Here is a 22,630-nt window from a genome sequence, read left to right on the forward strand (position 1 = left end):
CATCGATCTTGGAATGACTCCTGTAGATTAACCAAAACATGAAATACAATAAAGTGTTTAACAGATAATAACAGCAAAACATTTTAAACATATTTTAATTTCGTTTTCTTTTGAATGTCAACTTGAAATTCACACGTACAAAAAAATTGAAATCTGATATTCATTTGAATTCTTGAGCCTATCCCTTCAAAGTTACTTATTATCTAAATATATTATATTTGTAATATTATATCAGTAAACTGATCGAAATTGAAATAAATGTTAGAAGGTATGGTATATTTGCCAAGTTCGGATAGTGTTTGTCTATCAGTTTGATGATTTAGCAAAATAAATGAACCATGCTAATTAAGAAAGCAAATAATTTTAAAGATAGTGTGTATCCTATATTGTTAATTATGCTTTTACTGCTTTTTCACGGAAGGTCTTGGCATAAGATAGGTACTATCAACATAATAGTTTGGTTGACCGTCCTTTGTGTTTGACAGTCTGCCTTCGCTAGGTTGCTTGGTATGGGACGTTGACAAGTAATGGGAAGTACGCTGCATGCCCTCGCCAGAAGCATCTAACATACGTAAATACATGTTCTTATCTTCTAAGGGTTCGGCGGTATCGTAATAAGCACCGTTTTCGTGAACTTTTGCAATATCGAGAGTGCCAATGTCTGTGTAAAGGTTCTCCTCTGGGTAGTGGTTGTGTATAATTTCGTAGGTGCTCATTTCTTTCGCATTGAATCCTGGGTTTATGATTTCAATATTCGGACTTGGACCTGGAAAATAACAATCACTCATAAGCTGACATGTTTATGTTTCAAGGCAATATTTCGAATTTTTGGTGCTTTTTTATGTGTTGCATCGCAAAATGTTGTCACTATAATTTTTCATGGATTAAAACGATTCATTATATCATCAATAAAACAGAATAAAGTATGTTGAAAAGTCATTTCTCAAGTGTCGTTGGACATTTTTGTTTTGGTTTTTTAACTGTGTGCATGATCAATTCTTTAATTATACCTGGACGACGAATCACTCTCCGTCACAGGATGGCGCCTACCACCAGACAGGAAATTACAGCTAGAACCGCAGCAGTTGCTCCAACTGCCGTGTAGCTGTTGGTCATTTCAGACGATTTGTTATCAACATTGATAACTTGTGCGTTTTCTGAAATGAAACGTTAATATGACATAGTATATCATTCCAAATAATGTATTTTCATTAAAGAAAAGAATCACACTTAAAGGTGGTATGGGACACCTCCATGTTGTGACATACTATTTATCGATATAAACAATAAAATTAAGTGTTATTTAATAGATAGTTTCTTTCCCAAAGTTGTCACCTAACAGCGTAGCGCAGGGGGTTAAAGGGTTCACTATAAATCTGTAAGTCATGAGTTCGAAAAATAATAATAATAAAAAATAAACGTATTTTTTTTAATATTGTAAAATTTAAAAATTCTAAACAAGTGAAAGTATTTTAACTATTATGTACCATTATTCAAATTAATAGCGACAGATTTCACATACATGTACCACCTTAAATTAATGAAGCATTATACCGTTACAATATATATGTTCATTGATATACTAGTAATCAATTACATCCACAAAACTATCTACATGCATCACAAAATATATTTCATCTTACGTGATCCTTCATTTGTGGTCAGTTTGTCTGTTGATGTTACTGGGACGGACGGCACTGTTGTATCTGTAGTGTTTGTTCTGGTATCTAGAGAAATGTCATTACATATTATGATTTCTCAAACATTATATAGTAATATAGAATTCTTATGACACTAAAAAACAGATAAAATAAAGACCTTCGAACGTCCATATTCATGTTGCTCCGACCCGGTAGAGATCCCAAATTGTCACATCAGACAAAAGGTTCTTGAGTTGTAAGTCCAGCATAAGGTCCCTAAATCCGGAATCCATATGTCCTACCATAATTCTACCATCCTTCCAGCTTATGACAAATTCTTTGAATTCCTTACAGTCCAGAATATCTCCGTCGTACTGATCTCGACATGGTCCCTGTACCCGAGTTCTTAAGCACGAGTTAGAGTTACTCCAGCCGCCAAGAACAATTTCAATGGGCCTTCTATTACTGGGTTTCAGCAACACGTGGGCGTCATTGCAGGCCTGGACTTTGAAGGCTAGGTGAGTCGACCCCTGGTGAGGGATTCCAAACTGTGTTAGGTACCAGTATTGGTAATCATTTGGGGTGAGAACTCGTATGTTAGGGATTGTGGCATTCTATCCTTTAAAACATTCATTTTTTGTAATTAAAAAGTATAGTCATGAAAAAATCAATACTAAGATACATGTAACATGTGGTTTTAAATGCTGTCAGGACTATGTGAGGTAATGTTCAAATAATTGTTAGTTTTTTTTTTTACACGTTTTATAGTTAAAAAACATGGATTTACACAATTTCTATCTTCTTGATTCTACGTTAAAATAGATAATATTTTATACTAAGGCTATCAATAAGATAAGAGCAACATCGTGAAATCGTTCAACATTAAATTAGATTATAAAAACAGCGTAACATACTTACTAAGCATGTACGGAAAATACATATGCACCTGTTCATAGATAGATAGATAGATAGATAGATAGATAGATAGATAGATAGATAGATAGATAGATAGATAGTAAAATTCAATGTGTAATTATTTAAACAGTAATCAAAATTTTGCGAATTCCTTTTGCGGAGAATTTCTATTTGATAATGCCTTCAAAATGATATCGTTGGTTAGAATAACGAACCATTCATTTATTAGATACAAACTGTGGTCGTTATGCATTGCATACCTTAAAAAATAAAACTTCAAAACTGTTTCTGTTAGCCCTACAGACTATAACATTTTCTTATGATACAAACTGATTAATAACAAAATTCAATGCCATTCATCTAAACACGAAATCAGTACAAGTTTACTCAAATGATAAAGGGTAACAAGATTAGCTCAGCTGACTTGCATGACTTCGTAGTATAATAGTTTATCTTTAGAAAAAGAGTATAACAAATCCTGATCTTATTGTCGCGCTTCATACGGCTAACCTTCAAGATCTAAAGCGTTTTTTAAATATACATCTTTTATCTATTTATTAACATCTTTTTTAATTGAACATTCCATAATCTTGTAATATCTGCAAAAATATGAGTTTATATTTTTAGACAACTCATAAATATTAACATTTATACAATGTGTATATATATTTTCATTCAATACACTTACATTATGAATATCAACATGCAAACGACCTCAACGTGAAAAATATCTTGAGCTTACAAATGATTTTGAGAACTTACCTAAGATCAATGTTAAGCACATTACCAAAATATGAGAACTGCTGTGACTTAGGCCATGCCTATTCCATTCTCCTACCATTTTGTAAGTAAGTGATAAAAAGTAAACAACAACACGTTAGCTGACAGTGACTGCGGCGTGTGGTTCTTACGTGTGTGTCCGGCTCGCTATCCGCCACTGTGTAATCGAGGAAACAAGATGACCGGCTATTTCCGGCAAAGATTACAAGCCGTGATATGTTTAACCCAAAATAACTTAATATCGTCATTGTAAAAATAATCGAAACTTGAGAAAAATTTTACAGATAGGTTTTAAACAAAAAATACTCATTTTAACATTAGTTTTAATTTGTTTTTTTTTTTATTTTTTGACGTGCTTCATTTTCAAATCTTATTTTAATAATCATATTTTTTCCTACGTTTTACAATTGAATATTGGTGTTTTTGTTAAAGCTATAGGCGCCTTATTTAATGAATATTTTCGAAGTATATACTGAATATTTTCTAAGAAGGAAAACAAATATAACATTATTTCTATGCTGTACACTAAACCAAAAGTGTGTCAGTATGATGAGCTGTACAAAAGAAAACATTGTAGAAAATACACTTTGGTCATTGATAAAACCTAAACATAATGGTTACTATAAGATTTAAATAAACAAATCGCAAAAACAGCGTTAACGTGTATTATGGCATATAAAGCTTTGAAACTTATTTCCTAAAATAAATACTTTTAAGTTCGATATAATTTGTTTTATAATAATACATATTTAGTTTGACTTTCAACATGTTACACGAACTCTAATAATAATTAATATAGACATACCCTTGACTAGTGTATAACAAACTGTTGAATCGTTAATATTAATGGGAACTAAATTTTCGTGGATTGCTTGATTTTTACCGGTTCGTTGGGACGTAATTTCTTGTAATTCCGTATACCTACAAAATAAAATAAGACTTTATATCCTTAATTATTTAATTCGTGGACGATGTTCATTCATGGATGAGAGGTACCTTCCAACTGTACGAACATTGAGTCACCACAAAATCTAAAGATTCCACAAAAGTTGTAAATATAACAGATAAAAAAATATTCATATTTATTGTTTGCCGAGTATTTTCTTAAATGCACATTAAATTAAGCATGGAAATGTCGTAAATAATAGTTGGCCGCTTAAATGACTGTTGTCTCTTATGTGTAAACAAAACCCCCTGAATTTTGTTGTATCTGTATTTTGAACTGAAGAGCGATTTCCATAATTTGGTAAACATTTTGGGTACCACTATCGTTAACATGTCTCTGGGTAAAACAAAACTAGAAGCACACAGTTCATTAAAAATATATTTACCAGGGATATGATGAGCTTTATAAATGACATACACCGTATCCTTTTAAAACAACTTTACTTTTATCTGTTTATTTCTACAAATATATTTTTGAAGTAGTTTTTATCATTTAAAACTGCAATTGATAATTTTGGCAGACCTTTTAGATTTATTTTTTATTCATTTAAGTCGTATTTAATCTTATCTATTCATTGAAAGTGTATTTATATGAAATAACTGACATGTTATATGCAAGACCGACCGTGGGTTTCCGACGATGCGTACAGTGTAGACTTGATCACTGTACATAGAGTTTGTAAAGATTTCAAACATTTGTCAAACATTTGTGATTATTTACTTGAAAGTAAAAGCATTAATGTAATGCATGCGAATCTATGCTCTGCATATTAAACAAAAACTTATTAGTTTTAATCGAAATATTTATCGTACGATTCACCATGTCAACTCGCCATGTTTTGACTGCGAACAACAGCTGACAGAGGTGTGTCAACATTTCCGTGTATAGGCAATAAGCGCCGTTTGATCTGAGGAATTTCTTCTTAATAGTTCAATCCGCTGTATATTTGATAGACAATAAGAATGGGATCCGAGGTTCGTTTTCACGAAATTTCATTAGGATTCTATGAAGGGCTCGGGAGTTAAAATTTTTTAAAATTTTTTTTACATTTTTTTTACAGTACATGTCAAACACGACAATTAAAACTCGAATGCCAAAAAGTCCATAACTCTGTAAATAATGAACGAATTGGTCTGGTAAATAGTACAGTAATCTAGAATGGTACTAAGTTGGAATTAAAGGTCCGAGATCAAAGATCAAATAAAATCAGGCCAAAGAAACTAAATGTTTTTATGAAAGGGGGGAGGGGGGGGGTCGGTGACTTCTATATTAAACGAAAATACTAAATTCCAAATACCACTAGAGTTTTAGATACAGTTTTAGATACTATTTACCAGCTAAACATGATTTGGAAATAGAATGAAAAATCCCTTGATTTTAAACAGACTCTTTTCTTCAATTTATATATCCTCTTTTTCTTTTACAAATAAATCATAAATGTATCGGACTTCTCGCCCTTGTTTTGTTTCTGATATATGTATAAGAGCTTTGATTGAAACATTTGGATCCATCTTATCATCTAATTTTAGGGGATATCAAATAAAAGGTCCTTTAATATTAAACACATTTTGTTCAACAAGTGTTTAGAAATTTATTACTGTTTTGAGATATTTGGGAAAGATTAATTTAGAGGCCGATCCTTTATCTCCCTATTAGGACCATCAAACGATACGTTGGTGGTTAAATATTATTACGAATATTATTCTGAGTATCTTCTCTTCTATAATGCTTTTCAAAATATTTCTCCTTTTTAAGATCAAAATATTTGACTTCTAGCCCCTTAAAACCCATAATTATGTAACATATCAGAGACCTTTTAACATATATAGGTAGATAACTGGAAGATAAACATTTTTGCTTCATAATGCATTACAAAATATTTTGCATTAAAGAGATATAGATAAAAGACTTTAGACCCCTCTTGACCCCTAATATGAGGGATCAGCCCCTTTTGCTTGGTGTCAGTTGAAAGATCTTTTATACATAAATTTTTGATGCTCTATATGTGTTAACAAAATATTGATTAAAAGAAAGATATTCGTGATCAAATCTCAAAAATTCGTATTCATTTTCAGTTCCGGGCAAGCTTCAAGGATGATGACTTCTTGTCAAATCTAAAACAAGCAAGCAAATCTACCATAACCACTCTATCTTTCATATACATTTTAAGTCTCTAACTATAAGAGTTTTTGAGGAGATGCGTGGACAATATCATGCCCCAAAATACATGAAAAAGGGAGATAATTCAGAAGCAGAAGTGAATTTTCGGACAGGAAGTGGGATGCACAGAGACATTAACCAATTACATCATCCCTATAAAAATCAATAAATTCGATTGAGAAATGGCTGAGAAATTAAGGGTGTCTACCTAGGAAAAATAATAATAATATAGAAGAATGAGAACCCGTAGAAAAACAGTAAAGTCTTTTGCTGAAGACGGGAGACCTTAATAAGAATAATCATAATTTTCACAATAATAGAAAGGTCTTCCGTTGGAAAGGGAAGACCTTAATAAATAAAATATATTAAATAAATTTAACGACCTGTTAGATTCTTCTGTCAAGTTGTCTCTGTGCATAATGTTAATGATATATACAGCATAATAAAAATAAATATTGAAGAAAAAATATACTAAAGATTTAAAATCTGATTTTTTTCTCAAATTAATAGTACAGTTTGGTACAGTGATGGTCAGTGCCCGTGCCCGGTACAATGGCGTACAGTGGGGTAGAGTGATGGTCAGTGCCCTGTACAGTGGCGTACAGTGGGGTACAGAGGAAGTTAGTAGGACTGTAGAGTGGCGTACAGTTTAATACAGTGTTGTTCAGTAGAAATGTACAGTGGGGTACAGTGCGATACAGTGGAAGTTAGTGAAATGTACAGTGAGGTACAGTCAATGTACAGTGGATGTCAGACAATGTCAGTCAATTTTTGGGAACATCAGTGGATTTTAAATTCAGTAGTGAATTTTTAAATTCACAATTGTTTTATTTAGGCAGAAAACTTATAAATTCTGTACATAGTGAAATTAAAACTATCGGGATATTTTTTATAACATAGGGTAAATTGATAGATCTGTTGATAAATAGATTAATAGAAATAGTACATACATATAATAACTAATGCATAATTATTCCTATAAACTTACTCGCTGATATTTGTTTCATTTTGAGGATTTGGTGTGGTTGTTATCCTTGTTGGTTCATTGTGATGATTTGTAGTTGTTGTCCTGATTAAACCCATTCCCTTTTGTACACGATCATTACATTGCAGATCTGCGAAAATACATATTAATAAATTAATGAAGAAACATTATATTGAGAGAAAAAAATGTGTAATTTAAGAGTATTTCACATGCATGTATAGCCTCTCAAAAAACGATGTAGTAAATGTTAATACACTTTTTTTAAAGGAGTCATGGTTTGTAGGATTCCTGGTTTAATTAGATTTAAGCAATGAGGAATTGTTCATTAGGAATAATGAGGTAATAATTTCGCCCAAGGCGTGATCAAACCCAAAGAAGCCTGACTGGCTTTATGATAGATTTGATCTTGGCAGGATCAAACTTATCACCTCGTAATATTCAAGAAAAGATTCTAGTAACTTGTGTTTATATAACTTTCAGACATTTTACGAATTAAAATTGAAATAAAAGATTGAAAACCCTGCTGGCTTAAATGAACTGTTAAGTACAAAATCGATTCGTAGTTTTCTCAAAGACAAAGACACTGTAAATGTAAATGTAATCATATATTGTGTAGATATTTTTTTTTAAACTTTGCATCTTATAACCTACAAAAACGTTATGATAGTAACGTAATTTCATAGACATTCAACGAAATTGTGTGACTACTTCAACGTCGTCTATATAGTACATCATGACAGCATATTGGATATGTGATAAATGTATACTCCTTTTAAATATCTATAAAATTTTCCTTAACACTTTCGTAAGTTAACAGTGACAAATGCAGCTATGGTGCTTTATACAATAGAATGGTTGGGAAAAATGAAATACAGACAGGTAATTTTCTGACCAATTTAAAACCATGTGCAGGTTTACTAGGTAAATAATATAAAATGTTTTACATAAGAAGTGCACTGATCAATCACATCTGAGTAATAAATACGTATAAACTACTAACAATGCAATAAATCCGATGAAAAAAATCGGGTGGAGCATGGGTTTGAATAGAATGTACAATCTTCGACGTACGTTTGAAGAAGTCTTCCTTCATCAAACTTCAGACAGTAGCCTTAAATTAAAAATTTAAAAGGAATAACTAAAGCATTTGCCATAATTTAAATCCAACTACAGATGGTAAATCATTTCTGAATTATGAGTTGCATGTGAGAAACATAATTAAATCTAGAATTAATCAGTTGACTTAAATTCACCATTACGCATTAATTATTGACAAGCTCGACTTATATTGTTCTGCTCATCGCTAAACAACCATTAATAAGGCCGACAGCACTTTTCATGCTTCATCGGATTCAGTTATTTCTCTCACTCGACCGCGTTACATTTGACGAGAAGATCTGTAGAGATGCGTTTTGAAGAAAAATAAAATGACAAGCAAGGATTATCTTATATACGACGAAACAAGGCAGACAGAATTCCAGGCACACATATTCAAAATATCCCCGATTATTGTAGAACGCTTTCCTGTGTATGTTATATGTGTTATAACAACGCAAATGAAGAAACCACACACTGTGGTAGATTGGACAATGTCAATGACCGCATGAATTTTAGAAACGGAGTGTTTTTGCATAAGCCAATGTAAACGATGTTACGTTTTTCCTTTCTTGTTTCTATTTACCGTGGCAGATATAGTGCCGCCGGGTCTTTAAAAAGATGCAAACATAATCTGCACTCGCAACGAAAGACACACGTGTTCGATGTGCATGCGATGTAAGGCAGCACCATTTGCGCAAAATGATACAAAAACCTTAGAAAATATTTCAAAGAATAAATATATTTTGTGTCTTAGTAAAGTTTTCTTTTTTTTTTTTCAAATTTACAAATATTTCTTTACACTGTGTGGTTCATGCATTTACAAGTAACCGACCTGAAACTAGTAGCCGACATGTAATATTCCTTGCGTGGTCTTTGGATTTTATGCATTTGATTCTAATTTTATATGCATATTCAAAAGGTGGTGAGCGAAAAAGATGGCTGATAACTCCTATTTACGAGCGGTGTAAAGCTGAAAGGAGCGATGGAAACTCATATGGCGAGCAAATGCTTTTAGTACTCTAGTCCGTTTTAGTCGAAAAAAAAACAACTTTTAACGGCAAATAATTATTATTAGGTCCAGCATTGTTTTTCAAACATAAATAAAGTGTGCTGATTCCAAAATAATATGCTGGCCTTCATGAAAATGGCGTTAAGTAGCTCAAAAAGGCAACTCAAAATGGCGAACAACCAAAATTTATAGTTTTAGCTCACCTGACCTGAAAGCTCAAGTGAGCTATTCTGATCACATTTTGTCTGTCGTCCGTCTGTTTGTTCGTCCGTCCGTCTGTCTGTCTGTCTGTCTGTCTGTCTGTCTGTCTGTCCGTCTGTCTGTCTGTCTGTCTCTGTCTGTAAAGTTTTCACATTTTCAACATCTTCTGAAGAACCACTGGGCTATTTTCAGCCAAACTTGGCACAAAGTCTCCTTAGCCTAAGGGGATTCAAAGTTGTGAAATATAAGGACCACGCCTTTTTGCAAAGTGAGATAATTAAGAATTTATTAACATTATCGAGAAAGTTTCAAAAATCTTTTTCTCACGAACCATCAGACCAGGAAAGCTGAACCTTGTGTGGAAGCATTCTCAGGTATTGTACATGTAGATTCGAAGTTGTTAAAATCATGACCTCAGTGGGTAGGGTTGGGCCACCATGGAGGGGTCAAAAATTTAACACAGGAATATGTAGAGTACATCTTTAAAAATCTTCTTCTCAGAAATTAATCAGTAAGGAAAGCTAAAACTTGTGTGGAAGTATCCTCAGGTAGTGTAGATTCGAAGTTGTGAAAATCGTGATCCCCAGGGGTAGGATGGGACCACAATGTGGGGTCAAAGTTAAACATAGGAATATATAGAGTAAATATTTAGAAATCTTCTTCTCAAAAACTAATCGGCCAGGAAAGCTATAACTTGTGTGGTAGCGTCCTCAGGTAGTTTAGATTCAAAGTTGTGAAAATCATGACCCCCGGGTGCAGGGTGGGGCCACAATGGGGGGTCGATGTTTAACATCGGAATTTATAGAGTAAATCTTTAAAAATCTTCTTCTCAGTAACTAATCAGCCAGGAAAGCTGAAACTTGTCTAAAAGCATCCTTAGGGAGTTGTAAAAATCATGATCCCTGGGGTAGGGTGGGGCCACAATGGGGGTCGAAGTTTAACAAAGGAATATGTAGAGTAAATCTTAAAAAAAAAATTTCTCAAAAAGTAATCAGCCAGGAAAGTTGGAATTTGCGTGGAAGTATCCTCAGGTAGTGTACATTCAAAGTTGTGAAAACCATGATCCAAAGTGGTAGGGTGGGGCAAAATGGGGGGTCAAAGTTTAACATCGGACTTTATAGAATAATCTTTAAAACTCTTCTTCTCAGAAACTAATCAGCCAGGAAAGCTGAAACTTGTCTAGAAGCATTCTCAAGGAGTTTAGATTTAAAGTTGTAAAAATCATGATCCCTGGGGTAGGGTGGGGCCACAATGGGGGTTAAAGTTTAACAAAGTAAAATGTAGAGTAAATCTTTAAAAATCTTTTTCTCTAAAAGTTATCAGCCAGGAAAGTTGAAATTTGCATGGAAGTATTCTCAGGTAGTGTAGATTCAAAGTTGTGAAAACCATGATCCAAAGTGGTAGGGTGGGGCACAATGGGGGGTCGAAGTTTAACATCGGAATTTATAGAGTAAATCTTTACAAATCTTCTTCTCAGTAACTTATCGGCCAGGAAAGCTGAAACTTGTCTAAAAGCATCCTCAGGGAGTTGGAAAAATCATGATTCCTTGAATAGGGTGGGGCCACAATGGAGGTCAAAGTTTAACATAGGAATATGTAGAGTAAATCTTTAAAACTCTTTTTCTCAAAACGTAATCAGCCAGGAAAGTTGAAATTTGCATGGAAGTATCCTCAGGTAGTGTAGACTCGAAGTTGTGAAAATCATGACCCCCAGGGGTAGGATGAGACCACAATGTGGGGTCAAAGTTAAACATAGGAATATATAGAGTAAATATTTAGAAATTTTCTTCTCAGAAACTAATCGACCAGGAAAGCTGAAACTTGTCTGGAAGCGTCCTCAGGTAGTTTAGATTCAAAGTTGTGAAAATCATGACCCCCGGGTGTAGGGTGGGGACACAAATGGGGGGGGGGGTCGAAGTTTAACAAAGGAATTTATAGAGTAAATCTTTAAAAATCTTCTTCTCAGAAACTAATCAGCCAGGAAAGCTGAAACCTGTCTAGAAGCATCCTCAGGGAGTTTAGATTTATAGTTGTAAAAATCATGATTCTTGGGGTAGGGTGGGGCAAGAGATGGGGTCAAAGTTTAACAAAGGAATATGTAGAGTAAATCTTTAAAAAAGATTTGCTCAAAAAGTAATCAGCCAGGAAAGCTGAAATTTGCGTGGAAGTATCCTCAGGTAGTGTACATTCAAAGTTGTGAAAACCATGATCCCAAGTGGTAGGGTGGGGCAAAATGGGGGGGTCAAAGTTTAACATCGGACTTTATAGAGTAAATCTTGTAAAATCTTCTTCTCAGTAACTATCTGCCAGGAAAGCTGAAACTTGTCTGGAAGCATCCTCAGGGAGTTTAGATTCAAAGTTGTGAAAATCATGATCCCCACGGAAGAAGGGTGGGGCCACAATGGATGGGGGGGGGGGGCAAAGTTTAACATAGGAATATGTAGAGTAAATCTTTAAAAATCTTCTTCTCAGAAACTAATCAGCTAGACGATTCTTTATAATTGTTAAGGCTTTGGCCCCAGGACAATTCCTCGGCCTCACAAGAAGGTTCAGAGTTTGATGTAAGATTATATCCCATATATAAACAATTTAAAGGATTTTTTTGAGAACTGCAATACTCAACATTTGATATGACTATAAAAATCATCCTGTTAGAAATGGGTCTAATGATTATAAACATAAGAATATCCAGGGGGAAAATGGATTTTATTTATACAGGATCTACATGTATTATTGTACATTGTCCAGATAATTTGTATTATGACTCCATTAAGCTGATTTTATCATACCTGTTGTTCCTCAGGTGAGCGACGGGCCCATGGGCCTCTTGTTTTCTTAAAGTCTTCTCATTATTGACAAACAATAATGAAATAGTCCAGCTTAGTATTTTATCATATCTAAAGTATGCTAAGTTTGAAAATATTTGCTGGCCTTCGCCAAAAAGCGTTAATTAGGTCAACATGGCGATTCAACTTGGTACATACCCAGATTTTATTATTTTTTCCTAAAAAATTTAAACTAGGAAAAACGCAAAAAAAAACAATAATAGTTCAGTCCAGCAAAATTATTTTTGCATATTAATTGAGGCGTGCTTATTCTGAAATAATATGCTTGCTATGATAAAAATGGCGCTAATCAGGTCAAAATGGCGGTCAAAATGGTCGAAAATTGAGGTAACAAACGATTATAAATTATTTCAGCATTGTATCATGAATAAGGTGTGATGAGTCCAACAAAAATGTTGATCGCGATAAATAGTTAAAATGGTGTACAGCCAGATTTCATCATTTTTCGTCTCACAGTCTCTCTAATGGAAAAAAAAATAACAATACAAAATCGAAACTTGGTCTAGCAAACGTATTTATCATTATTAAGTTATGCTAAGTTTGATGAAATGTGTTAGTCTTCATGAAAATGACCATAATTTTGTCAAAACGGCAATTCAAATTGGTGTATACTAGTAGCCAAATTCAATTAACCTCTATATAGACTACTAAAGGCCTCTTAAATGGGAAAATGTTTGAATATCATAATTTCAATACTAATGATGTAACTGACAATAAAATTTAAACACTTGTATTAATAGAAAAAAACTCCATCAGCTTTTTATTTGGGAAAAACATTTCTGTTTTCCCTTATTAAGCTTCATTATATAATTATGTTATATATACAATCTTTTTTTTTTGAATGATAAGATTGTGATTTGCAATTTGCAAATGTCTTTACCCGGGAAATAGGCAAGTTTACATTCATACATTAAGGTTCTGCAACCTGTGTGGCAGTTGCACGCTATCAAATCTGAGAAAGCTCTTAAGGTCATTAGTGCCTTCAACAAACAACCATCACTTAATTTTTTTTAATTTCATCTCGGCTAAGCATGGTTATATGTGCATGCTTACATATGCCTGTTTCCTTATCATAACCTTGGTGTTTGTTTCATAAGCAACGTAATACAAATCCTAAGTTGGGACATATTCCCGGGCTTTGATTTTAGGAAAAAAGCAAATTAAACCTTGTCAGTAGGCAATGTGTCTTGGTTATCCATATATATCTAAAGAACTTCTCGAAGTCTTTGATTTTCTTGTCAGTTAATTTCCCTTTTCATACTTGTTTCTGTTTACTTATTATGTCGATTTTCTCGATATGCTGCGAAATAAGAAGTTGTGTCACCCCAAATCAGGGAATGAAATGAACCAAGTGCTAATTCAAAGTTCTATAAAAGAGGAACATTTTCTCTTCAACAACATTGACAGGGATATTTATCGGCTTTAAAGAGGTTCATACATCCATCATCAAACTTAGATGTGAGGATAAGTTGCAAAATAACACTGGCATGGTCTAGCATAAAAAATAAAAAATGTTTGTCATTATTAGGGGTCCGCCATTTTGAATCGCCATTTTGACCTACTTAACGCAATTTTCATGAAGGCCAGCTTATTTTTTTAGACTTAGCATACTTTAATTTTGATAAAAAAAAACATGCTTGACCAAATAATAATTATTTGCCGTTACAAGGTATTTCTAGACCTCATTTTAGAAATTATATATATATATATATATATATATATATATATATATATATATATATATATATATATATATATATATATATATATATATATATATATATATATATATATATATATAAATTCCTGGCTCTTCAGGCAGTTATGTACAAATCATTTGTACATAACTGCATGAAGAGTCAGGAATAGCGAAAACGTTTGCAGTAAATAGGATCATTTTGTGATTCTATTCTGGATATTTATTATTTTTAAATTATTTAAAACTGTGCCGATTTTTTTTTTGTTGCATTGGGAAAGTTTTAGTTTGTATTTAATTTCGATATGAATGTTGAGTACATGCAACACATGTGAAATTTTTCGAAAGTAATCATTAGTTTTGTTGTTATGACCCTATCTAATCTAAAGATAGTCAACTAATCATGCGTTAGAAAATATGCACCTACACTCTATATTTCTATTTACCTAGAGACAATACCTCTGGGGCACAGACTTCTATGGTTTCGTTTAAAAAAACATTCAACACACAATGATATTTAAATTTGTCTGGCTTGGTACACCTCTGATACTTTGCCAGAAGTTCGCACTTCTTCTGTTGCTGAGCACGTGATAGTTCAGCTTCATTTTGTGGACATGTTTGCACAACTCTTACTGTTGGTAATGAAGCTAAACATTGCTCTCCTTTGGAGAAGATGGCTGGATGCTGCAAAGTATACCGTATCATAAATATGATACTTTTTAAATGATAAAATTACGTATACACTTTCAAATACAAGTAATTTGTTGTTATATGTAATTAGTATAAGTAAGATATGTTTAATTGAACGATAGCATTTTTAGAATGAATTTAAAAAATAAAAAATATGTATTTATTTGTTTGAAATGCATCTTTTATAGTCTACCCTACCGATATTACAAATATCAATAGAAAACGAATTGTGTGAATATTCAGCAATTTCATCTCGTAGCTTGAAGATCTCAATGAACCTTAAAAAGAAAAAAAAGAAAAAGATAAGTTTTCGCACAAATTAGCAATAAAAGGTATATCGAATATTTTTTGTTCTTTGCAAGTGACGTCTAACGTCGTACCTTAACGCAAATGGAGGAATGACCGTAATTAACTTGTTAATATTCACCTATATTGACAGTGATTATCTTGATCTTTAGTAACTCCATATTTTTAGATATTTTGGATAATTATTTTAATTACATTGTGTGACGGTCACGCATTTGCGCTAATCCAATGCGTTTTTTTGCATATTTGGGCCAATATTCATCTGCCTTTTGTTACATGTAATTCATATTTTGGGGCATCCCGTCGGTAACCCGTGCAATTATCGCAAGGGCGCAAAACGCCATCAATAAAATCGACAAACATACAATTCTTATTAAAATATATTCTACTACAGTTATTGCCACAATCAAAGAGATACCGCGGACATTATTCTCCACAATACCATGAACGTCATCAGTAGATAGTCAGATCATATATATCTATTTTTTCGCACTGATCATGAAAGTACAACTTCAAACCGTAAAAAGTTTTAAAACCATGTCAATTTCACGTGTTAGTTCCAGTCAAAACGGTATGTTTTGCCTCAAATGTTTATCGTTAAGAGATCAAAGCGGCTGTTCCTAGGACTTCCCTAGCTCATTTTCAGTCCGGTTTTTTTTCTTCAAAAATATACAACGTGTAGTAGTAATGATCGTAATAAATTGCCCCTATAATATTTGGAATCTGATTCAAAGATATTTTCTAAATAAGTGAAAAGTATTAAAAATCCAAAGAAAAAGGATGTCGTCTGCATGTTTTCCTTTGATCGATACACATGTAAACATTACTTACAAAACCGTTGGGGTTACACGGAACAGCTGCAATATGACCTAGATCGGCCCTCAATAGGAAAAAGGATCTGTAGAAATACTGGACTGATAGTAGAATAGAAAAAAAAAGTTTTTGTTTTCGTGAATGTTGCAAGATAACCTCCTCGTTCTCGAAATGATGTTTGAAATATACAAGCATCGGCTGACGCCTCGGCTTTTACCTTTTAAAAAAAACATTCCTCGACGTTGGAAGTTATTCTGCAACATTCACAAAAACTCGTGCGTTATTTCTTAAATAAATTAATTAATGTATTGCAATAAATAGTAAAATCAATTTTATATATAATATGTATCTTAATCAATTGCTTCTAATGTGCCCGAAACGGGAATTTTTTAAAAATGTAGGTAAAATATTTATTTAATATACTAGACTTTGACTCGTGCGTGTACAGGTTGACATTGCATATGATATCGGACATTTACGAAATAGATACATTGACACACCGTATTGTTGACATTTACATGTCCAAGTTTTAAGCCTACAATTAATTAAGCTATTAATTTCCGTGACTACACTCTGCTCAGTAAGAATAATCTAACTGTGTCTCGGGACAGACCTTCTTTACAGTTAAAATGTTTCCCATGTACCCGTAATGTAGCAAAATATTGCAGAATCGCTCCGAAACGATTTTGGAGATAATTTATGAAGCTGCATTGAAAATAACAGTCAAATTATTCATAACAAACAATTTTTAGGCTGTAAATACCTTTCATCTAATCATTTAATTAATATTAATGAAGAATTCAACACTTTTCACCAACATTTTTCACTCGCTTCGAATTTACACACCACGTTGACATTGGAAACATTCGGGATTTTTCATATTAAATGCACTGCGTTTTTCCTTTAAGGAAGGAGTCTTTTCTTGTTTTCGACTTGTCAAACGTATATTTAATTAATTTTTCATTAAATCATGATGAAAGGAAATTAAAATAGTATATTTTTTTTTCTTTTTTTATTATCATACAACTTGGCATAGAAAAAATAATTAATGTTAAGAATCTAACAAGGACTATATTTTTGGCGTAATATTGGCGTAGGAAAATATCACATGTTTCGCAATTCAGAATTGCTGCAGATTAATGGGTCTGTTTTAGCATTTTAAAAACAAGAACATTAATGTTGGAATTTTTTTACTAATGTGAACTAATAATATGATACTTGGGTTTCGGAATATGTTTTTAAAATATGATTTGCCTATCAAATTATATTTTATAAGCTTTTTAAAGCGACCATTCTATACATTGATTTCTGTGAAAAAACCACTAAAATCAGCTTTTCTCTCTTATTAAATGGTCAATATATTAGCTTTTCTGTCAATTTATATCTTTATATAAAGCCTTCATTATACATACAAATCAGAAACATTTTATTATTGAAAGCAAAAAAAAATTATCAAAATTTCTTCAAAATTTAAGAAATTTAGAGGAAATGCGGGCTACGCAATATCAATATAAGTATAAACATTTATTCCAATTTAGTAGTATAAGCTTATTGACATTCTGATATTCTATCGTTTCATTGAAGAATAAAATCTTCAAATCTTAAACAAATGTCTACAGAACAACAAAGAGCTACCCTTATTTCTATCATCTTTGACGTTGAGGAAAAAGGTAGTGACCTTGACCTGACCTTTATGCGAAAACAAAAAGGTCAAATTTGATTAAACTGATAGAATCATTTGGTAATATGATCCGTTTGACTGTGTCAAAATTTCATGAATTTCTTATTATAAGAAGTATGTTTGATAATGAGAAGACTCCTTCCTTAATGAACAGAATATATGACAGACTTTCAATGAAAATGTACACGTATTTGTAATATAGTTTCTGAGTTTATCAATGCAAATGTGATATTGTGAAAACATAAACTAAAAAGCTTCCCGTGATTTAGCGTGATTGTAATGCGTATGCACAAGATTGTAAAATCAAAAAAATCCAGATGATTTCCGGATTTTTTAAAGGAATTTTCGTTGATAATTAATTAGCGAAGCTTGATTGAGAAAAAATAAAAACAAATTGGTAATCTTCAAGTACCAATGATGTTTACAATATATAAAACCAAAGACAGTACTCTTCTGATTTCTCGTATTAAAGGCCCAAAATTCGAGTCTATTATTTTATTACAGTAGTATAGATTTTTAATATACTTTTTATCATAACTGGGGGGATAATAAAATTCTAATTTTAAATTACGTTTATAAACAGAAAAAAATTAATACAAATTTTGTATATTGTAAAAAAGAACAACATTTTGTTGTGTTTTTTTAAGAACCGTACGTAGCCAGTATGTTTTCTTTACAATCAAGAACTATTTCATCTGAATATACGGGCACGATGAATATATATCCTCAGACAATTATTTACTAACTGGATGGAGCCATACGTGTTTCTCCTTGAAAAGTATTTGCAGTGTAATAGTTTTCTCGGCCCTAAAAAGAATGTAAGCAAAATTAAGTTTAAATTAAAAACCTGATATTTGTTTATGTTGAAATATAATTTTAGCAAAGGTTTTCCTATTTGCACATATTTTACTTAATTTTAAAAAGAAATAAACGGCACATAAAAATAATTAAGAAAAAATAATACGTGAAAAACTAATAAATAGTGTTCTACGTATCTATCAAAATTTTTTGTAAAATTTAAAAATTCTTAATTAATAAAGACTGTCAAGTACTTAAAGTTACAATAATAGTTCTCATGTGCTCTATTTATCTAATGCCTTCACTCTGGACAGGTATATGTCAATTTGAGAAATATTGCAATGTTTGTGGTGATTTTATGTATATATCTACGCAATGACTATCCATACTTTCTGAACTGAATTCACCTCAGTCTAAATAACCATGTTGAGCTCTTTTTTCTTTAAATGTAGAAACACAAAATCAAACAATATGTTGTACTTTGTGTTATTTGGTTTGTTTTGATTAGGATCTTGGCAAACAAAATGGACGGAAACACAGGCTTACAAACAAAGACTTCATGAATAAGTTCGCGTGTTCTAAATTTTTTATCGTTCAAATATTTATAATCTGTTTACTTTTCTATTGTATTGATCCGTATATATTTGAACACAATTATTTACCTGTTTCTGTATCTGACTATCCTTTAGAAATATACGTAGACTTATGTCAATACTTCCCAAAAAAACTTGGTCACAGCCATTACCCGGAATTCCCATTTAACCGAAAGTACAATGAACCATAACTCAAGCTATCTTAATCAAATAACCATTGATTTAGTTAGACTATAGAAACAACAATTCAAGAATAGTTTGATAAAAGTGTTTAAATGCTTTCACCTTTGTTTGGGTTGCAATACTGGGCTGGGTTATAGAAAAAGAACTTACGACATTCGACCAAATTAATGAATGCTAATTATTCACAAACTAATCAATGTTTTATTCTCATGGCATTCTTATATATATTATTATAATGGACATCAGAGTAGTTGCATAGATAAAGATCTATTTAAGTTTTGTTATTTATAAATTATTCCATGAGACTGAAAATATTTATGACTTTATCGTAAGTTCTTTAAATTTGTAAAACGCAGCCCTGCTTAATAAATAGAGAAAGGAATATAACTCTTTTAATGTTTGCATCCTTAACTTTATAGTATGAACAACATTTTGCAATCTTTTAACTTAAGATTTTACAATAAAATAATTTTTGTTTCAAACTGCGTTGATAGCGTCAGATTGGTTCTAAACAATTTTTTTAATAATATCTTTGCAAACAATTGATAATTGTTTCATCTTATTTAACTCAATGGGATATATTTAAAAAAGAACCCAAATCATTCCTATTTAACTTGATAAACAGTTTCTTGATTAGAAATTTCCGCTTTTTAGTCCCCTACCGGTTTTCATCGGAAGGGACTATAGCTTTCCTCTGCGTCCGTCAGTCCGTCTGTCCGTCCGTCAGTCCGTCTGTTCGTCCGTATGTCTGTCCCACTTCAGTTTTCCACACTTTTTTTCTTTATGCGTTTGAGGAATAATATGAAATTTGCTGAACAGCTTCAAAATGTCAAACTACATATCAAGTTCATTTTGTAGCGTATGATTGACATATTTTCGAGAAAATTAATTTTTTATATTCAAAATTTTTAATGTTCGGGTTTGATATTCTGCATAACAGTGCCTTGTTTTCACAATTTCCAGAAACCGGTAGGGGACGTGTATTGCTTATGCAATACTCTCAGAATGCTTATTTTATAAGCTAATGTAGTTTTTATAATATAAAGAACAACTCGGGAGATGTGATTTTTCCAAATATGACAAAACTACATCGCTTAGCAAATGCCTTACTTTTTTGTATATAGAACAAATTTACTTCTTATCTGGTACATTGGGCTATGCCAGAAACGAAAATGATTTATATGTATTAATAATGGATATCAATGTATAACATATTTCAACTGGCTTCAATTGTATGTGCCTTTAAAAAAACAAAAAAGGATACGTTAGTTATGTTTATAAAAAACAATATGATTTTTTAGAACATCAGTGCGAGAAAAAAAACCCACATCCTAATGCTTATTTTAAAGTTTCTTATATCTTAATGTTTGTCAATGTAACTTATCTATTTTTATATAATGAAGTGATTTATTTGATAACAATTTGAAAAGATGGTTTATGTTGAAACACATATTTTGTATCATACAATTGGAGAAATTATTGTTGGGCAGTAGTTTACAACAAAGCACATATCTTTTCCCGTTTTTATACGTTTTCCCCAAGCTGCTTAATATCATGTGTTGGAAGGAAAGATGAGGGATAGGGGACCTATTTCCTTTAATCAATAAAATGATGTACAGGAAATTGACCTGTATCTTTGGTTAATCCTCAACCCACCCCTGTTCTCAAAGATGGCAAACTAAATTCACTATATATCACCATACTATCAACAAATTAGAAATTCAATGCAAGAATTTGTCATTGATGCATATTTTTTCAATCTGCGTTAATTGTCTCGATAAGAAAAAATGTTGATGTTCCTTTATAACGCACTTTGAAAAAAAATCAATGTGCGTTAAATTGGTCCCAAATTTAACGCATTGTCAAACATTTTTTCAAAGTGCGTTGAAATGGTCCCAAAGAAATACAATGTAGGTACAATTTCAAACATATTTTGCCCTTTTTTAGACTGAATTTTAAAATATCAAAAAATTAAAATGTAACGTTTATTTACACACAAATACCCATAAATTAAGAATTTATAAATAGTTACGTGATTAGACTTTCACAAGGTTAATTGTGACGTCATAAACAGTGCATTTTCCCGTAATTTTCATAAAACTGAGCAATAGACACAAGTTCCTTAGTGGTTTTTTGAATAGAAAATTATGTCCGCAGCCGTCACCAACGATGAAACTCATATTATAACTTTATCACGTGATATCACATAAAATATATTAATTTCGTTGTGGGCGACGGCTGAAGACACATTTTCCTCTTCAAAAAACTATGAGAAATTGTGCCATTTTTCATCATTTTTTACTAAATTTTACTAGAAATATGCCAAATGTCTACATCATAATTATTTTTTGAAACAAGATAAAAGTTTTTAAACTGGTGCCTTATACATACACATGTTCAAGATGGTATATGTATATTTTTATGAGATTTAAACAACTTTTAAATTTTAGGGCAAATATTGAAAGAAACTGTACTTTCGTCTTTAACCCAGTTTAAAAGAATCTTCAAGGTGCGTAATTTTTTCAACGTACCTGTGATCTTTTGTCGAAAGAGTTATGTGTTGCTAAAATTTATTGTCCATATTTATCAATTGGTAGGTTAATATAGATGTTGCATTTCAGGTTTTAAATCTCGACACACAAGTTGCCAATCTCCTACATGTATTTCCAATTATTGAATGAGTAAATATGTATTTCGTAAGTTACATATAGGTTTACAATTAGGGTATTATTATATGCCAAAAATACATCAATTAGTCTCAAATACAAATCAAACATTTATTAATATAATTAAATAAATCAATTAATTAGTTTTATAACTCTTTCCGTTTCCACTTCATTATTTAAAAATAAGTATTAACTTCCTAAAGCGATCCTGTGTTTGCTTTTTCAAAATGATGACAAACAATGGCATATACTTTAATGTAACAGGCAGGGACATTACTGAAGAATATGGAGCTAAGTGGTTGCACATGCATTTTGCTTTTAATCCTCTTAAAACAATTGAACTTTACACTGATTCTAGCACGATCTATTTAATTAGTGCAAATGTTGCTGCAATTAATTATCACTTTAAATTGATAAAAACCACGACTGCTTGTTTTTATCTTTAGGGATTATTGACTTAACATTTGAAAGACTTTTGTTTTTTTAAAAGTAACAAAATTTACTAAAAATGTTTAGAATATATAGGTTAATAAAATCATTTTTGAAACCATGTAAATTAAACAAGTTAACCTTCAAATTGTGGTGAGAAAAGTATCTCAGAATTTTCCACACTGCACTTATACA

At 31.9% G+C, this 22,630-nt stretch overlaps 1 protein-coding gene and 1 pseudogene across 1 annotated transcript in view; one reads left to right on the plus strand and one right to left on the minus strand.

The window, feature by feature from the left end:
• The window catches only part of LOC128184116 (tumor susceptibility gene 101 protein-like), an 80,616-nt gene that overhangs the window by 8,969 nt on the left and 49,017 nt on the right, over nucleotides 1-22,630 (plus strand). The window lies entirely within an intron of this gene.
• LOC128184115 (uncharacterized) lies at nucleotides 80-22,006 on the minus strand (annotated as a pseudogene).

Source organism: Crassostrea angulata, chromosome 5 (genome assembly GCF_025612915.1).
Source record: "Crassostrea angulata isolate pt1a10 chromosome 5, ASM2561291v2, whole genome shotgun sequence".
Lineage (NCBI taxonomy): Eukaryota > Metazoa > Mollusca > Bivalvia > Ostreida > Ostreidae > Magallana > Magallana angulata.